The sequence below is a fragment of the Lactuca sativa genome, chromosome 3 (genome assembly GCF_002870075.4).
Source record: "Lactuca sativa cultivar Salinas chromosome 3, Lsat_Salinas_v11, whole genome shotgun sequence".
NCBI classification, from domain to species: Eukaryota; Viridiplantae; Streptophyta; class Magnoliopsida; order Asterales; family Asteraceae; genus Lactuca; species Lactuca sativa.
In genome coordinates this window covers 67,256,881-67,264,571 of record NC_056625.2, presented here as the reverse complement: position 1 = coordinate 67,264,571, position 7,691 = coordinate 67,256,881, and the positions used below count along the sequence as shown (strand labels likewise).

At 35.0% G+C, this 7,691-nt stretch overlaps 1 long non-coding RNA gene across 1 annotated transcript; it reads right to left on the bottom strand.

Moving 5' to 3' along the window:
* Positions 1–1,163: 1,163 nt before the first annotated feature.
* LOC122197008 (uncharacterized) lies at positions 1,164–2,702 on the bottom strand. The gene is made up of 2 exons (XR_006189783.2): positions 2,421–2,702; positions 1,164–1,959 (listed from the first exon to the last, which is right to left on the bottom strand). It is a non-coding gene; the product is annotated as an uncharacterized LOC122197008 (long non-coding RNA).
* Positions 2,703–7,691: the final 4,989 nt, after the last annotated feature.

Below are 7,691 nucleotides of genomic sequence, written 5' to 3'. Positions count from 1 at the left end.
ATATTTTCTTTTTAATAATTAGTTAAACCACTAAAGTGATAAAATTACATATTTTGTTGAAAAATCTTGTTGATATTTGTTAGTTATTGTATTGCGATGTTATTATGAGATATTTTCTTTTTATATATTTTTAAAGTTAAAAAAAATATCACAACATGAAAAGAAATACATAAAGTGATTCAAGCATATTGAGCTAATAAATGCCCCCGATATCATGTAGCATGTATCTATATTGTTAATTTGGTTGTAATATGAATATAACTTAACTTTTTGGAACAGAAGGAAACATTAAAACCTACAAGTTCAGGTTCACCAGTATCTCTTAAATTACACAGAAAGGTAACATACTTTATTTAATAAACAGTGAAATTGCTAAAAGAGGTGTTACACATAAAAAGTAGTAGTACATTGCTAAAAAATAGTAAAATAGTGTTATAGTGATGTAAGAAACAGTGAAATTGAGGTATCTTGCTATTATGTGCAAAGAAAGGATTTGAAATCAAGGTATGTTGCTATTTCATGAGTAAAATGCTAGAAATAAACAAAAGGACAAAATATGTTGTTATTTCTTGAGTTAAATGTGAGAAATATACAAAGTACGTTTGTATTTGTCGCATTTAATTTTTTTGACCCCACCATTTTGACTTAAATACAAAAAAATAAGCAAAGTGTGTTGTTATTTCTTGCATTGAATATATTTTTTAAGTTACTTTTTGACCCAATTTTTTTGGTATTGGTAAATAATGAGGAAAACGGTCCAACTATTATGTTCGAAAGTTATTTTGCATTAAAGTACAATGCAATAATCAGACATACTTTGAAAACTCCACCCAATTATAGCATTGTACTTTCAACGTAAAAAAATTAATAAGAAAAAAGCTCAATTATAGTATTGTCTGACGGTTTTTATGCAGCCTACTTATGGTTTATGGTTTTACTTGTTTTTTTTTTTTCTCTCTTTATCTTTTGGTGTGCGATATACTCCTCCTCACTTAAGCATATTGGTGAGATTATGTCATTTTCTAAAATGACTCCTTCCTAATTGTGTTGATCAACTCTTCTTTTGCTTAAATGACACCTTGATGGTAATTTAAAAAAATACGACCAAATGGTGTGGATCTCATATGTAACATAATTCAAAGAAGCAATACAAACACGTTGCATTATGGAAATATAATATCTATTTTAGATTACCCCAAGACAGTAATATATAAGATGCAATAATGTGTTCACTAATAAGGATCATTCCAAAAGTAACTATGACAAATGATGCAATAATGTGTCTGTTAATAATTTATTTGATATTTTCATTTGAGTGAAGAAGTAGCCTGCGTTTGCCTCCTGGCAAGCAGTCCCCATGTGAAGCAATTCAAGGGTTTCGACATACGTATCCATGTCCAATAAGGCGGAAGTATGATTGAACTCCATTAGTGTTGATAGTGCCCCTGTCTTAGGACTGTAAACTCGGAACAAATGAACTTTCTAGAATTCTTGTATTTCCATTTGCAGGAATACTCACAACCTTGTTATCATCAGAAGAAAAATTCCATTACAGAAGGCGTTAATTGAAGGGTTCCATAGACTAATTACACCATTTTCATAACCAAACAGAAGAAAAATTCCATTACAGAAACCAATAAGACTGGCCTTTCTGCGTGGATACTGGAGTGGTGTTATACCAATGTATCCTCCACACAATGGCAATGGCAATTGGTCTTGTGCGTGTAACGTACAAAAGAGGGCATCGCCATTTTCTTGTAGGTATTTATTATAAAGTACATGTATCAAGACGAGTCTTTGTGGGGATCGACAAGTGTGCTTGCGGATGAAACTTGGGCTGTCGACGCAACAACGTAATGATTTGGAGACTGATCTAACTCGGATGAGTCATTTGGGAGGTAGTCTTGTCAAGATTTCAACCATCAACTCTTCACATAAATTATCTAACATTGTGTAACTCTGCATTTTCCAAAAAGATAAAATGGATTGATGAGAACTTGTTGCATTATTTATTTATATATGTACTTAAAGTGAACTAATTTTGTTCAAAGATCAATATAAATCTTATTTCTACCACGTGATTTTGTATTAGATATATCCTATATCTATACAGAAGAGATAAGGACTTCATCATGTATATTTCCTATCATACTTTTAAAAAGATACTTATTTAAAACAACAATTTCCATTTTGTAAAAGTCTACAAGATGTCTTTCGTTGCTTATTTTGTTATTGTTTTGATGTATATTCCAGTTACCTAAGGCTGACATTAGCACGTACAAAAGCACACGTTAACCATAGATTCAAAGCTGAATGCCAGCCTAAACAAATTGAATCTTTAAAACCTAAACAAATGATTATCATCACAAATATAAAATGCCAAGAAAATCTAACTTTAAAAGGGTAGATAAATCACTCACCGGAGAAGAGAAACGGTGAATTGGACTGCAATCATGTATTAAGAAAAATCGGAGGAATGAGGGACTATTGCGGAAGAAATAGACCGATTCACAGGAACGTGGATCCACTTTAGCAAATGCAAGTTGGGAAGAAGGTGATAAGATCCCGTCGCTTACGAATGCTGGGGCGAAATTGGTACAGTTGTGCGATCAAGGAAAAGGTACCGGTCGGTGCAAGGGTTTATAGGGCTTTGAAGTCGGAATGTTTCACAATTCACATAGGTTTCAACTAAATGAGCTGGCTCGATATTTGTTTCAATACAAACAGTACGTTAACTAGAGAAGTTATTATTTGCCAATATACTTTGCTAATTAGTGTTAACAAAATTGTTACCAAGGTTATATATATACTTATAACCGTGTGAACCACGATTATACAATTAATTAAAATTTTAAAATAAAACTAAAAATTATCAATTAATTATTTTAAATAAATTATTAATTAAGAGATTTTTTTAGTTATATAAAATTTTAATCATTGATTTAAATAAATATGTGAAATTATATCACTTTATAATGTGTATTAAGTTTATTTTAATTTTTATTCTAATGTTATTAATTTAATATAATTAGAATGGAAAATTTAAAATTTGAAATGGAGAATTAATAGGTTTTCAAATGTCATGTATTAATTAGGAGATATAATATGATTACACATGACAAAATGAGAATAAAAAATATGCATTAATTAGGAGGCTTAATAAGATGACACATGTCAAAAAGAGAATAAAACTATTTTTTTATTAGATACAGATATATATATATATATATATATATATATATATATATATATATATATATATATATATATATATATATATATATATATATATATATATATATATATACTAGTTTATAACCTGTGGGAACCACGGTTATAAAATTAATCAAACTTTTATAGTAAAAACTCAAAGTTATTAATAAGTTATTTTAAATAAATTATTAATTTAAGAGATATTTTTTATTAGTTATGTGAAATTATAATCACTGAATCAAATAAATATATTAAATTAATTTTTAATATATATTAGATATTTTTTATTTGTGAATTAATGAAAACAAAAATTTAAAATTTAAAATTTAAAATAGAATCACATTAATGAAGAGGTCTAATAAATTTAAAATGGAAAACTAATAGATTGACAAGTGGCAACACATTAATTAAAATGTCTAATATGGTGACACATGGCAAAATAGCTACTCTTTTAATAGTATATATATATATATATATATATATATATATATATATATATATATATATGGTTATGTTATTTTGTTTTTACTAACTATTGTGTACCAGAATGCACAGATCTGGACCATCAGATGGAATATAATCAAATGTCATGATTTGAGGGTCTATGATAGTAGAATAAGATAGCATGTACCATATAATCACACAAATTTCAGCATAATGACATTTTAGTCAATTACCCTATATTAAAAAAGGAAATTTTCGGATTTTTAGGGATAGTTAATTCCTTTCTTTTTTTAAAATATGAATATTTTAAATTAATTCAAATTTAAAAATCTGGTTTATTCTGTTAGAATGATAGAATGTCAACCATAAACTAGTAAATATATTTTTCGATTTTATTATGTCCGAATGACATAACGCCAACCATAAACTAGTAAATATGTTCTGAAAGAATACACAAAATCAATTCTTGAACTAATAATATAACAAATAATTACATTGTATATATGTGATTCATTGAATAATAACAACATTCTGAAAGAAATGATTTTTAAGCAACACTTTATACATTGTAGCATAACACATTCTGGTATAATACACTCTCGTTCTATATGTTTTCTTCCTTCTCCACATCAATGTTAGCCTTTTCAAAACCTAAATCCACAAAGAAGACACAATCAAGTTTCAAAAATTAAACAATTCAATGCATTCTAATAGAATAAAAACTATAAATTCTGACAGAATGTATTAAAGACTATAAAGTTTGACAGAATATAGTAGAAAAATAAAAACTATAAATTCTGACAGAATGTACTAGAGACTATAAAGTCAACCATAAAGTATCACAAATTCATTACCAGTTAAACAAATATACTTGTTGTGAGATTGACATTTTGTGTATGTTTGACCTCCAAGCCACTTCAAAATATGCTAGCATTCTATGAGATTGACATTTTGTGCGATTGGCATTCTGTCAGAATTGTATTGCATGAGAATGATTTTATTCAAGGAGCTGCAAAAAGGAGATAAACATGAGCATGATTTTATACAACATACACTAGAATAAGTAGAATAATTTGAAGTGAACATTTTATCAAACCAGCATATTAGATTTCATTCTAACAAAATTGGAATTCGTGATTCCATTCTGGCAGAATTACCCTCATCATATTTGTAACGACCCAAAAATCACGACTAAAAATTTCTTTTAAAACATTACTAAAACTGGATTTATAAAACGTATCATAAGTCAAACATAACTTTCGAGTATTAAATTCAAAACATAATATCATTATCAGAGTCAAACATTCCCAGGCTAACTGACTATGGTGTGTGCTCTGCAATCTTCCCGAGCTCCTCTTTTGAAAACCGAGTACCTGAAACCAAAACTGAAAACCGTAAGCACGAAGCTTAGTGAGCTCCCCCCAATCTACCACATATCACACAAAACATATAAAGCACATATTGGGCCTTGCCCACTGCATCGGACCGAAGTCCGAAGCTAACTGACTGGGGCCTTGCCCCCTCCATCGGACCGAAGTCCGAAGCTGACTATCTGGGACCTTGTCCCCTCCATCGGACCGAAGTTCGAAGCTGACATCGGACCGAAGTCCGAAGCTAACTGATTGGGGTCTTGCCCCCTCCATCGGACCGAAGTCCGAAGCTGACTGTCTGGGACCTTGTCCCCTCCATCGGACCGAAGTCCGAAGCTGACATCGGACCGAAGTCCGAAGCTAACTGTCTGGGACCTTGTCCCCTCCATCGGACCGAAGTCCGAAGCTAACTGAACACAGCATATCATAACATATCAACTGGCATAAACTCACATATACTGCATACTACATCGGGCCATAGCCCGGAACACATAACACATAAATCCTGTTTGAGCCACAAAGGCATCAAACATACTAACTACTGTATCAGATCAACATCCGAAACTACTGCTAGCTAAACGGGCCGGCATTGTGGTCTTAGACCCGTTCCTACTTGAAGGAAACTCACCTGAACTACTGAGCCCTGCTGATAAACCTCTGGCTGCTACTCGACAATCCCCTGAACCGCTGCTCCTCCAGCTCTCCGAGCTATCAATATACATATAACACTTAGTCTGACAGTCAACTAAGTCAACTCTGGTCAAAGTCAACCTTCTAGGTCAACCCTACTCGCCGAGTCTTCCTAAAGACTCGCCGAGTTCATAAGCTCAGGGTCTTTCTTATTCGCGACCCGACTCGCCGAGTCAGTCCATGACTCGCCGAGTCCAACTAGTTCCAAGACCTGTCCTGTCCAACTCGCTGAGTCACCACCCGATTCATTGATTCGAGTCTCAACTCAAAGGGTTTAGGGTTTCGCGATCTGACTCGCCTAGTCCAAGAACAGACTCGCCGAGTCCAAGACAATCTTCAACCAACTCGTCGAGTTGTTCATCCAACTCGTCGAGTCCATGCCTAACTTCAACCGACTCGACGAGCTGTTCATCCTCCTCGTCGAGTTCTTCCTCATCTTCAAGCTACTCGCCGAGTCCACTCAAAGGACTCGCCGAGTCTATCCAGTCTCCAGTCCATGCAGTGGCTTTTTGAGCCAAACAGAACTTCCAACTCATAAATCCATACTTCTAGGGCCTATTCCCCACGTAAAGTGGCAAACTTTACGTGTAGATTGAGAGATCTATGCTCAAAACACACTAAACTAGGGTTTATGGCAAACATGCTTCTTCAACATACCAAGGGCTGACACTTTAGGGGATTCAAGACCAAAACCAACATGGATCTGAGGTAGCAACCTCACATCTGAACCTCCAACTCGAATTGGTTACAAAGCATACCAATAATGACCAAAACTCACACATAAGAATAGATCTAGATGCAAAGGGAGTCCAATCAATAGCTTATTACCTCCAACTGATCTGAAATGTCTTCTCAATCACGGATCTACAGTCCCTTCTTGCTCTTCCAAGGCTTTTCTTCCTTCTCCAAGCTTATAGTGCTCTCTTCAATGCAAGATCTAGCTCAAAAACGGATATGGCGGCTAGGGTTGATGTTCTGGGGGGGTAAAGAGGCACTAAAGGAACCCTAGGAAAGAGAATGAGACGCTTAAATAGGCTCCAAGTCCCGGATTTAGGGTTTTCCTCGTTCAGACCCAACTCGTCGAGTCTCCTTGGCCGACTCGCCGAGTCGGTCGCTAACACCTCAACCCGGATCCCGCTCGGACTCGCCGAGTCCCTCCTTGGACTCGCCGAGTCTCTCCTTAAAATTGAGGTCTTCTTTCTTTTCTTGACTTTCCAAACTTTGGGGTGTTACAACTCTCCCCCACTTAAACTAAACTTCGTCCTCGAAGTTTGCTATGATCAACTGCCTGCGAACTGCCTCCAATTCTCTGTCTGGAAAATCTAACACCCTTTTGTCCGTCACTCCAGCCACTCACCATGCCGATCATTACCGTTGGAACATACTGAATCCTTCTCTTTTCCATAATTTCCTCAACGTTACTTCCTCCGACTGAAAATCCTGCTGCCTCCCATCCGCCTACCGGATGTACTGAGACTACTCTGGTCTAAACAATCTCCCTATATCTGAGTTACCGGACTCCCACCGGTCACTACACTTCATCGCAAACTCCTAGTCTCTTCCAGCGACTCCTGAAGATACTTCGATTATCTATAACTGTTCTATCCATTCTGCTGCTCATACTGAAACGATGCTGTTGGAACCAGCTTGCTTTTATCCCACCTGCTTACTCATCTCCTACCAACTCGAGCCTTCCCTCCTGAATGAAAAGCTACCTGCCTAGCTATCCTTACAGATCACTTATACTCGACAAAAGGCTCAACTGATCCTGCTGAGAGGGACTTGCCATCTCCAAATCAACCAACTATATCGTCAGCACTTGCATTCCAACGCAAATACAATACTGACCTAAAACCCTGAAACCTTCCAAACACTGAACTGCCTACAATAATGAACATGCCTGAAACACTAAACTGCCTAAAACGCTGAACCGACTGAAACGCTGAATGGCCTGAAACACTGAACTGACTGAAA